The sequence below is a fragment of the Phyllobates terribilis genome, unplaced genomic scaffold, assembly GCF_046119375.1.
Source record: "Phyllobates terribilis strain yellow unplaced genomic scaffold, ASM4611937v1 Scaffold_4__5_contigs__length_816908805, whole genome shotgun sequence".
Lineage (NCBI taxonomy): Eukaryota > Metazoa > Chordata > Amphibia > Anura > Dendrobatidae > Phyllobates > Phyllobates terribilis.
The window spans coordinates 330,066,705-330,087,542 of NW_027362764.1; positions in this window are offsets into that span (position 1 = coordinate 330,066,705).

Consider the following 20,838-nt stretch of genomic DNA (forward strand, 5'->3'; position numbering starts at 1 on the left):
CACGTTGGGCCCCTTTGACATTCGACATTCATGTGGGGCTCCCATGACATGCGGCATGCATGTGGCCCCCAATGATATGCGGCATGCACGTGGGGCCCCATGACATGCTGCATGCATTTGGGGCCCCCATGATATGCGGCATGCATTTTGGGCCCCCATGACATGCGCATGCATGTGGGGCCCCCATGAAATGTGCCATGCATGTGTGGCCCCTATGACATGCGGCATGCATTTGTGGGCCCCAAGACATGCTGCATGCATTTGGGGGGCCCCATGACATGCGGCATGCATTTGGGGGGCCCAATGACATGTGACATGCATGTGGGGCCCCCATGACATGCTGCATGCATTTGTGGCCCCCTTGATATGCGGCATGCATTTGGGGGCCCCCATGACTTGAGCCATGCATTTGGGGTCCCCATGACATGCGGCATGCATGTGGGACCCCCATGACATGCGTCATGCATTTGGATCCCCATTACATGCTGCATGCAAGTGGGGCCCCCATGACATGCGGGATGCACGTGGGGCCCCCATGACATGCTGCATGCATTTGGGGCCCCCATGATATGCGGCACGCATTTGGGGCCCCCATGACATGCGCATGCATGTGGGGCCTCCATGAAATGTGCCATGCATGTGGGGCTCGTATGACATGCGGCATGCATTTGTGGGCCCCAAGACATGCTGCATGCATTTGGGGGGCCCCATGATATGCGGCATGCATTTGGGCCCCCCATGACATGAGGCATGCATTTGGGGCCCCCATGACATGCAGCATGCACGTGGGGCCCCCATGACATGTGACATGCATTTGGGGCCCCCATGACATGCGGCATGCATTTGGGTCCCCCATGAAATGCGGCATGCACGTGGAGCCCCCATGACATGCGGCATGCATTTGGGGCACCCATGACATGCGGCATGCACATGGGGCCCCCATGACATGCGGCATACGTTTGGGGCCCCAATGACATGCGGCATGAGTTTGGATCCCCCATGACATGCGGCATGCACGTGGGGCCTCCATGACATGAGTCATGCATGTGGGACCCCCATGACATGCGTCATGCATTTGGGGCCCCCATGACATGCTCCATGCATGTGGGGCCCCTATGATATGCGGCATGAATTTGGGGGGCCCCATGACATGCGGCATGCATGTGAGGACCCCATGACATATGGCATGCATTTGGGGTCCCCATGACATGCGGCATTCATGTGGGGCCCCATGACATGCGGCATTCATGTGGGGCCCCCATGACATGCATCATGCATGCGGGGCCCCCATGACATGCGGCATACATTTGTGGCCCTCGTGACATGAGGCATGCACGTGGGGCCCCCATGACATGCGGCAAGCACGTGGGGCCCCAATGACATGCAGCATGCACGTGGGACCCCCATGACATGTGGCATGCATGTGGGGGCCCCATGACATGTGGTATGCACGTGGGGCCCCTATGACATGCCGCATGCATGTGGGACCCCCATGACATGCGTCATGCATTTGGATCCCCAATACATGCGGCATGCACGTTGGGCCCCCTTGACATGCGGCATGCATTTATGGCCCCCATGACATGCGGCAAGCTTTTGGGCCCCATGACATGCGGCATGCATGTGTTGCCCCCATGACATGCGCATGCATGTGGGGCCCCCATGAAATGCGCCATGCATGTGGGGCCCCCATGACATGCGGCATGCATTTGGGTCCCCCATGAAATGCGGCATGCACGTGGGGCCCCCAGTACATGCGGCATGCATTTGGGGCCCCCATGACATGTGGTATGCACGTGGGGCCCCTATGACATGCTGCATGCATTTGGGGTGCCCAAGACATGCGGCATGCACGTGGGGCCCCTATGACATGCCACATGCTTTTGGGGCCCCCATTACATGTGGCATGCACATGGGGCCCCCATGACATGCGGCATGCATTTGGGGCCCCCATGACTTGAGGCATGCATTTGAATCCCCCATTACATGCGGCATGCACGTGGGGCCCCTATGACATGCGGCATGCATTTGGGCCCCCATGACATGCGGAATGCCTGCGGGGCCCCCATGACATGCGGCATGCATGCAGGGCCCTCATGACATGCTGCATGAATTTGGGGCCCCCAATACATGCGGCATGCACGTTGGGCCCCCTTGACATGCGACATTCATGTGGGGCTCCCATGACATGCGGCATGCATTTATGGCCCCCATGACATGCGGCAAGCTTTTGGGCCCCATGACATGCTGCATGCATGTGGTGCCCCCATGACATGCGCATGCATGTGGGGCCCCCATGAAATGCGCCATGCATGTGGGGCCCCTATGACATGCTGCATGCATTTGTGGGCCCCAAGACATGCTGCATGCACTTGGGGGCCCCATAACATGCGGCATGCACGTGGGACCCCCATGACATGCAACATGCATTTGGGGCCCCCATGACATGCGGCATGCATTTGGGTCCCCCATGAAATGCGGCATGCACGTGGGGCCCCCAGTACATGCGGCATGCATTTGGGGTGCCCAAGACATGCGGCATGCACGTGGGGCCCCTATGACATGCCACAAGCTTTTGGGGCCCCCATTACATGTGGCATGCACATGGGGCCCCCATGACATGCGGCATGCATTTGGGGGCCCCATTACATGCGGCATGCAGTGGAGCCCCAATGACATGATGCATGCATTTGGGGCCCCCATGACATGCTGCATGCACGTGGGGGCCCCATTACATGCGGCATGCATTTGGTGCCCCCATGACATGCAGCATGCACGTGGGGCCCCCATTACATGCGGCATGCATTTGGGGCCCCAATGACATGCGGCATGCATGTGGGGCACCGATGACATGTGCCATGTACGTGGGGCCCCTATGACATGCGGTATGCACATGGGGCCCTCATGACATGCATCATGCATTTGGGGCCAATGTGACATGCGGCATGCATTCGGGGCCCCCATGACATGCGGCATGCATGTGGGACCCCCATGATATGCGGCATGCATGTGGGACCCCCATGATATGCGGCATGCATTTGGGGCCCCCATGACTTGAGGCATGCATTTGGGGCCCCCAATACATGCGGCATGCACGTTGGGCCCCCTTGACATGCGGCATGCATTTATGGCCCCCGTGACATGCGGCAAGCTTTTGGGCCCCATGACATGCGGCATGCATGTGGTGCCCCCATGACATGCGCATGCATGTGGGGCCCCCATGAAATGCGCCATGCATGTGGGGCCCCCATGACATGCGGCATGCATTTGGGTCCCCCATGACATGCGTCATGCATTTGGATCCCCATTACATGCTGCATGCAAGTGGGGCCCCCATGACATGCGGGATGCACGTGGGGCCCCCATGACATGCTGCATGCATTTGGGTCCCCCATGAAATGCGGCATGCACGTGGGGCCCCCAGTACATGCGGCATGCATTTGGGGCCCCCATGACATGTGGTATGCACGTGGGGCCCCTATGACATGCTGCATGCATTTGGGGTGCCCAAGACATGCGGCATGCACGTGGGGCCCCTATGACATGCCACATGCTTTTGGGGCCCCCATTACATGTGGCATGCACATGGGGCCCCCATGACATGCGGCATGCATTTGGGGCCCCCATGACTTGAGGCATGCATTTGAATCCCCCATTACATGCGGCATGCACGTGGGGCCCCTATGACATGCGGCATGCATTTGGGCCCCCATGACATGCGGAATGCCTGCGGGGCCCCCATGACATGCGGCATGCATGCAGGGCCCTCATGACATGCTGCATGAATTTGGGGCCCCCAATACATGCGGCATGCACGTTGGGCCCCTTTGACATTCGACATTCATGTGGGGCTCCTATGACATGCGGCATGCATGTGGCCCCCAATGATATGCGGCATGCACGTGGGGCCCCATGACATGCTGCATGCATTTGGGGCCCCCATGATATGCGGCATGCATTTTGGGCCCCCATGACATGCGCATGCATGTGGGGCCCCCATGAAATGTGCCATGCATGTGTGGCCCCTATGACATGCGGCATGCATTTGTGGGCCCCAAGACATGCTGCATGCATTTGGGGGGCCCCATGACATGCGGCATGCATTTGGGGGGCCCAATGACATGTGACATGCATGTGGGGCCCCCATGACATGCTGCATGCATTTGTGGCCCCCTTGATATGCGGCATGCATTTGGGGGCCCCCATGACCCACATGTCACATGCATTTGGGGCCCCCATGACATGCGGCATGCATTTGGGTCCCCCATGAAATGCGGCATGCACGTGGGGCCCCCAGTACATGCGGCATGCATTTGGGGCCCCTATGACATGCGGTATGCACATGGGGCCCTCATGACATGCATCATGCATTTGGGGCCAATGTGACATGCGGCATGCATTCGGGGCCCCCATGACATGCGGCATGCATGTGGGACCCCCATGATATGCGGCATGCATGTGGGACCCCCATGATATGCGGCATGCATTTGGGGCCCCCATGACATGCGGCATGCACGTGGGGCCCCCATTACATGCGGCATGCATTGGGGGCCCCCGTGACATGCGGCATGCACGCAGGGCCCCCATTACATGCGGCATGCATTTGGGGCCCCAATGACATGCGGCATGCATGTGGGGCACCCATGACATGCGGCATGCATTTGTGGGCCCCAAGACATGCGGCATGCATGTGGCGCCCTCATGACATGCGGCATGCATTTTGGGCCCCCATGACATGCGACATGCACGTGGGGCCCCCATGACATGCGGCATGCAAGTGGGACCCCCATGACATGCGGCATGCATTTGGGGGCCCCATGACATGCAGCATGCACGTGGGGCCCTCATGACATGCAGCATGCATTTGGGGACCCCGTGACATGCGGCATGCATTTGGGTCCCCCATGAAATGTGTCATGCATGTGGGGCCCCCAGGACATGCGGCATGCATTTGGTTCCCCCATGACATGTGGTATGCATGTGGGACCCCCATGACATGTGTCATGCATTTGGATCCCCATTACATGCTGCATGCAAGTGGGGCCCCCATGACATGCGGCATGCATGTGGGCCCCCATGACATGTGGCATGCACGTGGGGCCCCCATGACATGCTCCATGCATTTGGGGCCCCCATGATATGCGGCACGCATTTGGGGCCCCCATGACATCGCATGCATGTGGGGCCCCCATGAAATGTGCCATGCATGTGGGGCCCCTATGACATGCGGCATGCATTTGTGGGCCCCAACACATGCTGCATGCATTTGGAGGCCCCATAACATGCGGCATGCACGTGGGGCCCCCATGACATGCGACATGCATTTGGGGGCCCCATGACATGCGGCATGCATTTGGGTCCCCCATGAAATGCGGCATGCACGTGGGCCCCCCAGTACATGCGGCATGCATTTGGGGCCCCCATGACATGTGGTATGCACGTGGGGCCCCTATGACATGCTGCATGCATTTGGGGTGCCCAAGACATGCGGCATGCACGTGGGGCCCCCATGACATGCGACATGCATTTGGGGGCCCCATGACATGCGGCATGCATTTGGGTCCCCCATGAAATGCGGCATGCACGTGGGCCCCCCAGTACATGCGGCATGCATTTGGGGCCCCCATTACATGTGGCATGCACATGGGGCCCCCATGACATGCGGCATGCATTTGGGGGCCCCATTACATGCGGCATGCACGTGGAGCCCCAATGACATGCTGCATGCATTTGGGGCCCCCATGACATGCTGCATGCACGTGGGCCCCCATTACATGCGGCATGCATTTGGGGCCCCCATGACATGCAGCATGCACGTGGGCCCCCCATTACATGCGGCATGCATTTGGGGCCCCAATTACATGCGGCATGCATGTGGGGCACCGATGACATGTGCCATGTACGTGGGGCCCCTATGACATGCGGTATGCACGTGAGGCCCTCATTACATGCATCATGCATTTGGGGCCAATGTGACATGCGGCATGCATTCGGGGCCCCCATGACATGCGGCATGCATGTGGGACCCCCATGATATGCGGCATGCATGTGGGACCCCCATGATATGCGGCATGCATTTGGGGCCCCCATGACTTGAGGCATGCATTTGAATCCCCCATTACATGTGGCATGCACATGGGGCCCCCATGACATGCGGCATGCATTTGGGCCCCCATGACATGCGGAATGCCTGCGGGGCCCCCATGACATGCGGCATGCATGCAGGGCCCTCATGACATGCTGCATGAATTTGGGGCCCCCAATACATGCGGCATGCACGTTGGGCCCCCTTGACATGCGACATTCATGTGGGGCTCCCATGACATGCGGCATGCATTTATGGCCCCCATGACATGCGGCAAGCTTTTGGGCCCCATGACATGCGGCATGCATGTGGTGCCCCCATGACATGCGCATGCATGTGGGGCCCCCATGAAATGCGCCATGCATGTGGGGCCCCTATGACATGCGGCATGCATTTGTGGGCCCCAAGACATGCTGCATGCACTTGGGGGCCCCATAACATGCGGCATGCACGTGGGACCCCCATGACATGCAACATGCATTTGGGGCCCCCATGACATGCGGCATGCATTTGGGTCCCCCATGAAATGCGGCATGCACGTGGGGCCCCCAGTACATGCGGCATGCATTTGGGGCCCCCATGACATGTGGTATGCACATGGGGCCCCTATGACATGCTGCATGCATTTGGGGTGCCCAAGACATGCGGCATGCACGTGGGGCCCCTATGACATGCCACATGCTTTTGGGGCCCCATTACATGCGGCATGCACGTGGAGCCCCAATGACATGATGCATGCATTTGGGGCCCCCATGACATGCTGCATGCACGTGGGGCCCCCATTACATGCGGCATGCATTTGGGGCCCCCATGACATGCAGCATGCACGTGGGGCCCCCATTACATGCGGCATGCATTTGGGGCCCCAATGACATGCGGCATGCATGTGGGGCACCGATGACATGTGCCATGTACGTGGGGCCCCTATGACATGCGGTATGCACATGGGGCCCTCATGACATGCATCATGCATTTGGGGCCAATGTGACATGCGGCATGCATTCGGGGCCCCCATGACATGCGGCATGCATGTGGGACCCCCATGATATGCGGCATGCATGTGGGACCTCCATGATATGCGGCATGCATTTGGGGCCCCCATGACATGCGGCATGCACGTGGGGCCCCCATTACATGCGGCATGCATTGGGGGCCCCCGTGACATGCGGCATGCACGCAGGGCCCCCATTACATGCGGCATGCATTTGGGGCCCCAATGACATGCGGCATGCATGTGGGGCACCCAAGACATGCGGCATGCATGTGGCGCCCTCATGACATGCGGCATGCATTTTGGGCCCCCATGACATGCGACATGCACGTGGGGCCCCCATGACATGCGGCATGCAAGTGGGACCCCCATGACATGCGGCATGCATTTGGGGGCCCCATGACATGCAGCATGCACGTGGGGCCCTCATGACATGCAGCATGCATTTGGGGACCCCGTGACATGCGGCATGCATTTGGGTCCCCCATGAAATGTGTCATGCATGTGGGGCCCCCAGGACATGCGGCATGCATTTGGTTCCCCCATGACATGTGGTATGCATGTGGGACCCCCATGACATGTGTCATGCATTTGGATCCCCCATTACATGCTGCATGCAAGTGGTTCCCCCATGACATGCGGCATGCATGTGGGGCCCCCATGACATGCGGCATGCACGTGGGACCCCCATGACATGTGTCATGCATTTGGATCCCCATTACATGCTGCATGCAAGTGGGGCCCCCATGACATGCGGCAATATTTTGGGCCCCATGACATGCAGCATGCATGTGGGGCCCCCATGACATGCGGCATGCATTTGGGGTCCCCATGGCATGCGGCATGCACGTGGGGCCCCCTGTACATGCGGCATACATTTGGGGCCCCCATGACATGCAGCATGCGCGTGGGGCCCCCTTGACATGCGACGTTCATTTGGGGCCCCCATGACATGTGGCATGCATGGGGGCTCCCATTACATGCGGCATGCATGTGGGGCCCCCAAATGCATGCCGCATGTCATGGGGGCCTCCATGACATGCGGCATGCACGTGGGGCCCCCTTGACATGCGACATTCATTTGGGGCCCCCATGACATGTGGCATGCATGGGGGCTCCCATTACATGCGGCATGCATTTGGGGCCTCCATGACATGCGGTATGAATGTGGGGCCCCCATGACATGCGCCATGCACGTGGGGCCCCTATGACATGCTGCATGCATTTGGGGGCCCCAATGACATGCTGCATGCATTTGGGGCCCCCATGACATGCGGCATGCACGTGGGGCCCCCATTACATGCGGCATGCATTGGGGGCCCCCGTGACATGCGGCATGCACGCAGGGCCCCCATTACATGCGGCATGCATTTGGGGCCCCAATGACATGCGGCATGCATGTGGGGCACCCATGACATGCGGCATGCATTTGTGGGCCCCAAGACATGCGGCATGCATGTGGCGCCCTCATGACATGCGGCATGCATTTTGGGCCCCCATGACATGCGACATGCACGTGGGGCCCCCATGACATGCGGCATGCAAGTGGGACCCCCATGACATGCGGCATGCATTTGGGGGCCCCATGACATGCAGCATGCACGTGGGGCCCTCATGACATGCAGCATGCATTTGGGGACCCCGTGACATGCGGCATGCATTTGGGTCCCCCATGAAATGTGTCATGCATGTGGGGCCCCCAGGACATGCGGCATGCATTTGGTTCCCCCATGACATGTGGTATGCATGTGGGACCCCCATGACATGTGTCATGCATTTGGATCCCCATTACATGATGCATGCAAGTGGTTCCCCCATGACATGCGGCATGCATGTGGGGCCCCCATGACATGCGGCATGCACGTGGGACCCCCATGACATGTGTCATGCATTTGGATCCCCATTACATGCTGCATGCAAGTGGGGCCCCCATGACATGCGGCATGCATGTGGGCCCCCATGACATGTGGCATGCACGTGGGGCCCCCATGACATGCTCCATGCATTTGGGGCCCCCATGATATGCGGCACGCATTTGGGGCCCCCATGACATCGCATGCATGTGGGGCCCCCATGAAATGCGCCATGCATGTGGGGCCCCTATGACATGCGGCATGCATTTGTGGGCCCCAACACATGCTGCATGCATTTGGAGGCCCCATAACATGCGGCATGCACGTGGGGCCCCCATTACTGCGGCATGCATTTGGGGCCCCAATTACATGCGGCATGCATGTGGGGCACCGATGACATGTGCCATGTACGTGGGGCCCCTATGACATGCGGTATGCACGTGGGGCCCTCATGACATGCATCATGCATTTGGGGCCAATGTGACATGCGGCATGCATTCGGGGCCCCCATGACATGCGGCATGCATGTGGGACCCCCATGATATGCGGCATGCATGTGGGACCCCCATGATATGCGGCATGCATTTGGGGCCCCCATGACTTGAGGCATGCATTTGAATCCCCCATTACATGTGGCATGCACGTGGGGCCCCCATGACATGCGGCATGCATTTGGGCCCCCATGACATGCGGAATGCCTGCGGGGCCCCCATGACATGCGGCATGCATGCAGGGCCCCCATGACATGCGGCATGCATGCAGGGCCCCCATGACATGCTGCATGAATTTGGGGCCCCCAATACATGCGGCATGCACGTTGGGCCCCCTTGACATGCGACATTCATGTGGGGCTCCCATGACATGCGGCATGCATTTATGGCCCCCATGACATGCGGCAAGCTTTTGGGCCCCATGACATGCGGCATGCATGTGGTGCCCCCATGACATGCGCATGCATGTGGGGCCCCCATGAAATGCGCCATGCATGTGGGGCCCCTATGACATGCGGCATGCATTTGTGGGCCCCAAGACATGCTGCATGCACTTGGGGGCCCCATAACATGCGGCATGCACGTGGGACCCCCATGACATGCAACATGCATTTGGGGCCCCCATGACATGCGGCATGCATTTGGGTCCCCCATGAAATGCGGCATGCACGTGGGGCCCCCAGTACATGCGGCATGCATTTGGGGCCCCCATGACATGTGGTATGCACATGGGGCCCCTATGACATGCTGCATGCATTTGGGGTGCCCAAGACATCCGGCATGCACGTGGGGCCCCTATGACATGCCACATGCTTTTGGGGCCCCATTACATGCGGCATGCACGTGGAGCCCCAATGACATGATGCATGCATTTGGGGCCCCCATGACATGCTGCATGCACGTGGGGCCCCCATTACATGCGGCATGCATTTGGGGCCCCCATGACATGCAGCATGCACGTGGGGCCCCCATTACATGCGGCATGCATTTGGGGCCCCAATGACATGCGGCATGCATGTGGGGCACCGATGACATGTGCCATGTACGTGGGGCCCCTATGACATGCGGTATGCACATGGGGCCCTCATGACATGCATCATGCATTTGGGGCCAATGTGACATGCGGCATGCATTCGGGGCCCCCATGACATGCGGCATGCATGTGGGACCCCCATGATATGCGGCATGCATGTGGGACCCCCATGATATGCGGCATGCATTTGGGGCCCCCATGACATGCGGCATGCACGTGGGGCCCCCATTACATGCGGCATGCATTGGGGGCCCCCGTGACATGCGGCATGCACGCAGGGCCCCCATTACATGCGGCATGCATTTGGGGCCCCAATGACATGCGGCATGCATGTGGGGCACCCATGACATGCGGCATGCATTTGTGGGCCCCAAGACATGCGGCATGCATGTGGCGCCCTCATGACATGCGGCATGCATTTTGGGCCCCCATGACATGCGACATGCACGTGGGGCCCCCATGACATGCGGCATGCAAGTGGGACCCCCATGACATGCGGCATGCATTTGGGGGCCCCATGACATGCAGCATGCACGTGGGGCCCTCATGACATGCAGCATGCATTTGGGGACCCCGTGACATGCGGCATGCATTTGGGTCCCCCATGAAATGTGTCATGCATGTGGGGCCCCCAGGACATGCGGCATGCATTTGGTTCCCCCATGACATGTGGTATGCATGTGGGACCCCCATGACATGTGTCATGCATTTGGATCCCCATTACATGCTGCATGCAAGTGGGGCCCCCATGACATGCGGCATGCATGTGGGCCCCCATGACATGTGGCATGCACGTGGGGCCCCCATGACATGCTCCATGCATTTGGGGCCCCCATGATATGCGGCACGCATTTGGGGCCCCCATGACATCGCATGCATGTGGGGCCCCCATGAAATGTGCCATGCATGTGGGGCCCCTATGACATGCGGCATGCATTTGTGGGCCCCAACACATGCTGCATGCATTTGGAGGCCCCATAACATGCGGCATGCACGTGGGGCCCCCATGACATGCGACATGCATTTGGGGGCCCCATGACATGCGGCATGCATTTGGGTCCCCCATGAAATGCGGCATGCACGTGGGCCCCCCAGTACATGCGGCATGCATTTGGGGCCCCCATGACATGTGGTATGCACGTGGGGCCCCTATGACATGCTGCATGCATTTGGGGTGCCCAAGACATGCGGCATGCACGTGGGGCCCCCATGACATGCGACATGCATTTGGGGGCCCCATGACATGCGGCATGCATTTGGGTCCCCCATGAAATGCGGCATGCACGTGGGCCCCCCAGTACATGCGGCATGCATTTGGGGCCCCCATTACATGTGGCATGCACATGGGGCCCCCATGACATGCGGCATGCATTTGGGGGCCCCATTACATGCGGCATGCACGTGGAGCCCCAATGACATGCTGCATGCATTTGGGGCCCCCATGACATGCTGCATGCACGTGGGCCCCCATTACATGCGGCATGCATTTGGGGCCCCCATGACATGCAGCATGCACGTGGGCCCCCCATTACATGCGGCATGCATTTGGGGCCCCAATTACATGCGGCATGCATGTGGGGCACCGATGACATGTGCCATGTACGTGGGGCCCCTATGACATGCGGTATGCACGTGGGGCCCTCATTACATGCATCATGCATTTGGGGCCAATGTGACATGCGGCATGCATTCGGGGCCCCCATGACATGCGGCATGCATGTGGGACCCCCATGATATGCGGCATGCATGTGGGACCCCCATGATATGCGGCATGCATTTGGGGCCCCCATGACTTGAGGCATGCATTTGAATCCCCCATTACATGTGGCATGCACATGGGGCCCCCATGACATGCGGCATGCATTTGGGCCCCCATGACATGCGGAATGCCTGCGGGGCCCCCATGACATGCGGCATGCATGCAGGGCCCTCATGACATGCTGCATGAATTTGGGGCCCCCAATACATGCGGCATGCACGTTGGGCCCCCTTGACATGCGACATTCATGTGGGGCTCCCATGACATGCGGCATGCATTTATGGCCCCCATGACATGCGGCAAGCTTTTGGGCCCCATGACATGCGGCATGCATGTGGTGCCCCCATGACATGCGCATGCATGTGGGGCCCCCATGAAATGCGCCATGCATGTGGGGCCCCTATGACATGCGGCATGCATTTGTGGGCCCCAAGACATGCTGCATGCACTTGGGGGCCCCATAACATGCGGCATGCACGTGGGACCCCCATGACATGCAACATGCATTTGGGGCCCCCATGACATGCGGCATGCATTTGGGTCCCCCATGAAATGCGGCATGCACGTGGGGCCCCCAGTACATGCGGCATGCATTTGGGGCCCCCATGACATGTGGTATGCACATGGGGCCCCTATGACATGCTGCATGCATTTGGGGTGCCCAAGACATGCGGCATGCACGTGGGGCCCCTATGACATGCCACATGCTTTTGGGGCCCCATTACATGCGGCATGCACGTGGAGCCCCAATGACATGATGCATGCATTTGGGGCCCCCATGACATGCTGCATGCACGTGGGGCCCCCATTACATGCGGCATGCATTTGGGGCCCCCATGACATGCAGCATGCACGTGGGGCCCCCATTACATGCGGCATGCATTTGGGGCCCCAATGACATGCGGCATGCATGTGGGGCACCGATGACATGTGCCATGTACGTGGGGCCCCTATGACATGCGGTATGCACATGGGGCCCTCATGACATGCATCATGCATTTGGGGCCAATGTGACATGCGGCATGCATTCGGGGCCCCCATGACATGCGGCATGCATGTGGGACCCCCATGATATGCGGCATGTATGTGGGACCTCCATGATATGCGGCATGCATTTGGGGCCCCCATGACATGCGGCATGCACGTGGGGCCCCCATTACATGCGGCATGCATTGGGGGCCCCCGTGACATGCGGCATGCACGCAGGGCCCCCATTACATGCGGCATGCATTTGGGGCCCCAATGACATGCGGCATGCATGTGGGGCACCCATGACATGCGGCATGCATTTGTGGGCCCCAAGACATGCGGCATGCATGTGGCGCCCTCATGACATGCGGCATGCATTTTGGGCCCCCATGACATGCGACATGCACGTGGGGCCCCCATGACATGCGGCATGCAAGTGGGACCCCCATGACATGCGGCATGCATTTGGGGGCCCCATGACATGCAGCATGCACGTGGGGCCCTCATGACATGCAGCATGCATTTGGGGACCCCGTGACATGCGGCATGCATTTGGGTCCCCCATGAAATGTGTCATGCATGTGGGGCCCCCAGGACATGCGGCATGCATTTGGTTCCCCCATGACATGTGGTATGCATGTGGGACCCCCATGACATGTGTCATGCATTTGGATCCCCCATTACATGCTGCATGCAAGTGGTTCCCCCATGACATGCGGCATGCATGTGGGGCCCCCATGACATGCGGCATGCACGTGGGACCCCCATGACATGTGTCATGCATTTGGATCCCCATTACATGCTGCATGCAAGTGGGGCCCCCATGACATGCGGCAATATTTTGGGCCCCATGACATGCAGCATGCATGTGGGGCCCCCATGACATGCGGCATGCATTTGGGGTCCCCATGGCATGCGGCATGCACGTGGGGCCCCCTGTACATGCGGCATACATTTGGGGCCCCCATGACATGCAGCATGCGCGTGGGGCCCCCTTGACATGCGACGTTCATTTGGGGCCCCCATGACATGTGGCATGCATGGGGGCTCCCATTACATGCGGCATGCATGTGGGGCCCCCAAATGCATGCCGCATGTCATGGGGGCCTCCATGACATGCGGCATGCACGTGGGGCCCCCTTGACATGCGACATTCATTTGGGGCCCCCATGACATGTGGCATGCATGGGGGCTCCCATTACATGCGGCATGCATTTGGGGCCCCCATGACATGCAGCATGCACGTGGGCCCCCCATTACATGCGGCATGCATTTGGGGCCCCAATTACATGCGGCATGCATGTGGGGCACCGATGACATGTGCCATGTACGTGGGGCCCCTATGACATGCGGTATGCAAGTGGGGCCCTCATGACATGCATCATGCATTTGGGGCCAATGTGACATGCGGCATGCATTCGGGGCCCCCATGACATGCGGCATGCATGTGGGACCCCCATGATATGCGGCATGCATGTGGGACCCCCATGATATGCGGCATGCATTTGGGGCCCCCATGACTTGAGGCATGCATTTGAATCCCCCATTACATGTGGCATGCACGTGGGGCCCCCATGACATGCGGCATGCATTTGGGCCCCCATGACATGCGGAATGCCTGCGGGGCCCCCATGACATGCGGCATGCATGCAGGGCCCTCATGACATGCTGCATGAATTTGGGGCCCCCAATACATGCGGCATGCAGGTTGGGCCCCCTTGACATGCGACATTCATGTGGGGCTCCCATGACATGCGGCATGCATTTATGGCCCCCATGACATGCGGCAAGCTTTTGGGCCCCATGACATGCGGCATGCATGTGGTGCCCCCATGACATGCGCATGCATGTGGGGCCCCCATGAAATGCGCCATGCATGTGGGGCCCCTATGACATGCGGCATGCATTTGTGGGCCCCAAGACATGCTGCATGCACTTGGGGGCCCCATAACATGCGGCATGCACGTGGGACCCCCATGACATGCAACATGCATTTGGGGCCCCCATGACATGCGGCATGCATTTGGGTCCCCCATGAAATGCGGCATGCACGTGGGGCCCCCAGTACATGCGGCATGCATTTGGGGCCCCCATGACATGTGGTATGCACATGGGGCCCCTATGACATGCTGCATGCATTTGGGGTGCCCAAGACATGCGGCATGCACGTGGGGCCCCTATGACATGCCACATGCTTTTGGGGCCCCATTACATGCGGCATGCACGTGGAGCCCCAATGACATGATGCATGCATTTGGGGCCCCCATGACATGCTGCATGCACGTGGGGCCCCCATTACATGCGGCATGCATTTGGGGCCCCCATGACATGCAGCATGCACGTGGGGCCCCCATTACATGCGGCATGCATTTGGGGCCCCAATGACATGCGGCATGCATGTGGGGCACTGATGACATGTGCCATGTACGTGGGGCCCCTATGACATGCGGTATGCACATGGGGCCCTCATGACATGCATCATGCATTTGGGGCCAATGTGACATGCGGCATGCATTCGTGGCCCCCATGACATGCGGCATGCATGTGGGACCCCCATGATATGCGGCATGCATGTGGGACCCCCATGATATGCGGCATGCATTTGGGGCCCCCATGACTTGAGGCATGCATTTGGGGGCCCCAATACATGCGGCATGCACGTTGGGCCCCCTTGACATGCGGCATGCATTTATGGCCCCCATGACATGCGGCAAGCTTTTGGGCCCCATGACATGCGGCATGCATGTGGTGCCCCCATGACATGCGCAAGCATGTGGGGCCCCCATGAAATGCGCCATGCATGTGGGGCCCCCATGACATGCGGCATGCATTTGGGTCCCCCATGAAATGCGGCATGCATGTGGGGCCCCTAGTACATGCGGCATGCATTTGGGGCCCCCATGACATGTGGTATGCACGTGGGGCCCCTATGACATGCTGCATGCATTTGGGGTGCCCAAGACATGCGGCATGCACCTTTGGCCCCTATGACATGCCACATGCTTTTGGGGCCCCCATTACATGTGGCATGCACATGGGGCCCCCATGACATGCGGCATGCATTTGGGGCCCCCATGACTTGAGGCATGCATTTGAATCCCCCATTACATGCGGCATGCAAGTGGGGCCCCTATGACATGCGGCATGCATTTGGGCCCCCATGACATGCGGAATGCCTGCGGGGCCCCCATGACATGCGGCATGCATGCAGGGCCCTCATGACATGCTGCATGAATTTGGGGCCCCCAATACATGCGGCATGCACGTTGGGCCCCCTTGACATTTGACATTCATGTGGGGCTCCCATGACATGCAGCATGCATGTGGCCCCCAATGATATGCGGCATGCACGTGGGGCCCCATGACATGCTGCATGCATTTGGGGCCCCCATGATATGCGGCATGCATTTGGGCCCCCATGACATGCGCATGCATGTGGGGCCCCCATGAAATGTGCCATGCATGTGTGGCCCCTATGCCATGCGGCATGCATTTGTGGGCCCCAAGACATGCTGCATGCATTTGGGGGGCCCCATGACATGCGGCATGCATTTGGGGGGCCCAATGACATGTGACATGCATGTGGGGCCCCCATGACATGCTGCATGCATTTGTGGCCCCCTTGATATGCGGCATGCATTTGGGGGCCCCAATGACTTGAGCCATGCATTTGGGGTCCCCATGACATGCGGCATGCATGTGGGACCCCCATGACATGCGTCATGCATTTGGATCCCCATTACATGCTGCATGCAAGTGGGGCCCCCATGACATGCGGCATGCACGTGGGGCCCCCATGACATGCTGCATGCATTTGGGGCCCCCATGATATGCGGCACGCATTTGGGGCCCCCATGACATGCGCATGCATGTGGGGCCTCCATGAAATGCGCCATGCATGTGGGGCTCCTATGACATGCGGCATGCATTTGTGGGCCCCAAGACATGCTGCATGCATTTGGGGGGCCCCATGATATGCGGCATGCATTTGGGCCCCCCATGACATGAGGCATGCATTTGGGGCCCCCATGACATGCAGCATGCACGTGGGGCCCCCATGACATGTGACATGCATTTGGGGCCCCCATGACATGCGGCATGCATTTGGGTCCCCCATGAAATGCGGCATGCACGTGGAGCCCCCATGACATGCGGCATGCATTTGGGGCACCCATGACATGCGGCATGCACATGGGGCCCCCATGACATGCGGCATACGTTTGGGGCCCCAATGACATGCGGCATGAGTTTGGATCCCCCATGACATGCGGCATGCACGTGGGGCCTCCATGACATGAGTCATGCATTTGGGGCCGTCATGACAAGCGGCATGCATTTGGGGCCCCCATGACATGCGGCATGCATGTGGGACCCCCATGACATGCGTCATGCATTTGGGGCTCCCATGACATGCTCCATGCATGTGGGGCCCCTATGATATGCGGCATGAATTTGGGGGGCCCCATGACATGCGGCATGCATGTGAGGACCCCATGACATATGGCATGCATTTGGGGTCCCCATGACATGCGGCATTCATGTGGGGCCCCATGACATGCGGCATTCATGTGGGGCCCCCATGACATGCATCATGCATGCGGGGCCCCCATGACACGCGGCATACATTTGTGGCCCTCGTGACATAAGGCATGCACGTGGGGCCCCCATGACATGCGGCAAGCACGTGGGGCCCCAATGACATGCGGCATGCACGTGGGACCCCCATGACATGCGGCATGCATGTGGGGGCCCCATGACATGTGGTATGCACGTGGGGCCCCTATGACATGCCGCATGCATTTGGAGCCCCCATGACATGCTGCATGCATGTGGGACCCCCATTACATGATGCATGCAAGTGGGGCCCCCATGACATGCGGCATGCATGTGGGCCCCCCAAGACATGTGGCATGCACGTGGGGCCCCCATGACATGCTGCATGCATTTGGGGCCCCCATGACATGCGGCATGCACGTGGGGCCCCCATTACATGCGGCATGCATTTGGGGCCCCCATGACATGCGGCATGTACGTGGGGCCCCTATGACATGCGGTATGCAAGTGGGGCCCTCATGACATGCAGCATGCATTTGGGGCCACTGTGACATGCGGCATGCATTTGGGGCCCCCATGACATGCGGCATGCATGTGCGACCCCCTTGATATGCGGCATGCATGTGGGACCCCCATGATATGCGGCATGCATTTGGGGCCCCCATGACTTGAGGCATGCATTTGGGGCCCCCATGAAATGTGCCATGCATGTGGGGCCCCTATGACATGCGGCATGCATTTGTGGGCCCCAAGAGATGCGGCATGCATTTGGGGCCCCTATGACATGCGGCATCCATTTGGGGGGCCCCATGACATGCGGCATGCACGTGGGGCCCCCATGAAATGCGGCATTTATTTGGGGCCCCCATGACATGTGGAATGCCTGCGGGGCCCCCATGACATGCGGCATGCACGTGGGGCCCCCATGACGTGCAGCATGCATTTGGATCCCCCATTACATGCTGAATGCAATTGGGGCCCCCATGAAATGTGCCATGCATGTGGGGCCCCTATGACATGCTGCATGAATTTGGGGCCCCCAATACATGCGGCATGCACGTTGGGCCCCTTGACATGCGACATTCACGTGGGGCTCCCATGACATGCGGCATGCATTTATGGCTCCCATGACATGCGGCAATCTTTTGGGCCCCATGACATGCAGCATGCATGTGGGGCCCCCATGACATGCGGCATGCATTTGGGGTCCCCATGGCATGCTGCATGCACGTGGGGCCCCCTGTACATGCGGCATGCATTTGGGGCCCCCATGACATGCGGCATGCACGTGGGGCCCCCTTGACATGCAACGTTCATTTGGGGCCCCCATGACATGTGGCATGCATGGGGGCTCCCATTACATGCGGCATGCATTTGGAGCCTCCATGACATGCGGTATGAATGTGGGGCCCCCATGACATGCGCCATGCATGTGGGGGCCCTATGACATGCGGCATGCATTTGGGGCCCCCATGATATGCGGCACGCATTTGGGTCCCCCATGACATGCGCATGCATGTGGGACCCCCATGAAAAGCGCCATGCATGTGGGACCCCTATGACATGCGACATGCATTTGTGGGCCCCAAGACATGCTGCATGCATTTGGGGGGCCCAATGACATGCGGCATGCATTTGGGGACCCCATGACATGCGGCAAGCATTTGGGCCCCCATGACATGCGGCATGCATTTGGGGCCCCCATGACATGTGGTATGCACGTGGGGCCCCTATGACATGCGGCATGCATTCGTGGCCCCCGTAACATGAGGCATGCACGTGGGGCCCCCATGACAAGCGGCACGCACGTGGGGCCCCCATGACATGAAGCATGCACGTGGGACCCCCATGACATGCGGAATGCACGTGAGGCCCCCATGACATGCGGAATGCCTACGGGGCCCCAATGACTTGCGGCATGCATGCGGGGCCCTCATGACATGCGGCATGCAATTGAGGCCCCCAATATATGCGGCATGCATGTGGGGCCCCCATGATATGTGGCATGCATTTGGGGCCCCCATGACTTGAGTCATGCATGTGGGGCCCCCATGACATGCACCATGCATGCGGGGCCCCTATGACATGCTGCGTGCATTTGGGGCCCCCATGACTTGAGGCATGCATTTGGGGCCCCCATGACATGCGGCATGCATGTATGGCCCCCATGAAATGCGCCATGCATGTGGGGCCCCCATGACTTGAGGCATGCATTTGAATCCCCCATTACATGTGGCATGCACGTGTGGCCCCCATGACATGTGGCATGCATTTGGGCCCCCATGACATGCGGAATGCCTGCGGGGCCCCCGTGACATGCGGCATGCATGCAGGGCCCTCATGACATGCTGCATGAATTTGGGGCCCCCAATACATGCGGCATGCACGTTGGGCTCCCTTGACATGCGACATTCATGTGGGGCTCCCATGACATGCGGCATGCATTTATGGCCCCCATGACATGCGGCAAGCTTTTGGGCCCCATGACATGCGGCATGCATGTGGTGCCCCCATGACATGCGCATGCATGTGGGGCCCCCATGAAATGTGCCATGCATGTGGGGCCCCTATGACATGCGGCATGCATTTGTGGGCCCCAAGACATGCTGCATGCACTTGGGGGCCCCATAACATGCGGCATGCACGTGGGACCCCCATGACATGCAACATGCATTTGGGGCCCCCATGACATGCGGCATGCATTTGGGTCCCCCATGAAATGCGGCATGCACGTGGGGCCCCCAGTACATGCGGCATGCATTTGGGGCCCCCATGACATGTGGTATGCACGTGGGGCCCCTATGACATGCTGCATGCATTTGGGGTGACCAAGACATGCGGCATGCACGTGGGGCCCCTATGACATGCCACAAACTTTTGGGGCCCCCATTACATGTGGCATGCACATGGGGCCCCCATGACATGCGGCATGCATTTGGGGGCCCCATTACATGCGGCATGCACGTGGAGCCCCAATGACATGATGCATGCATTTGGGGCCCCCATGACATGCTGCATGCACGTGGGGCCCCCATTACATGCGGCATGCATTTGGGGCCCCCATGACATGCAGCATGCACGTGGGGCCCCCATTACATGCGGC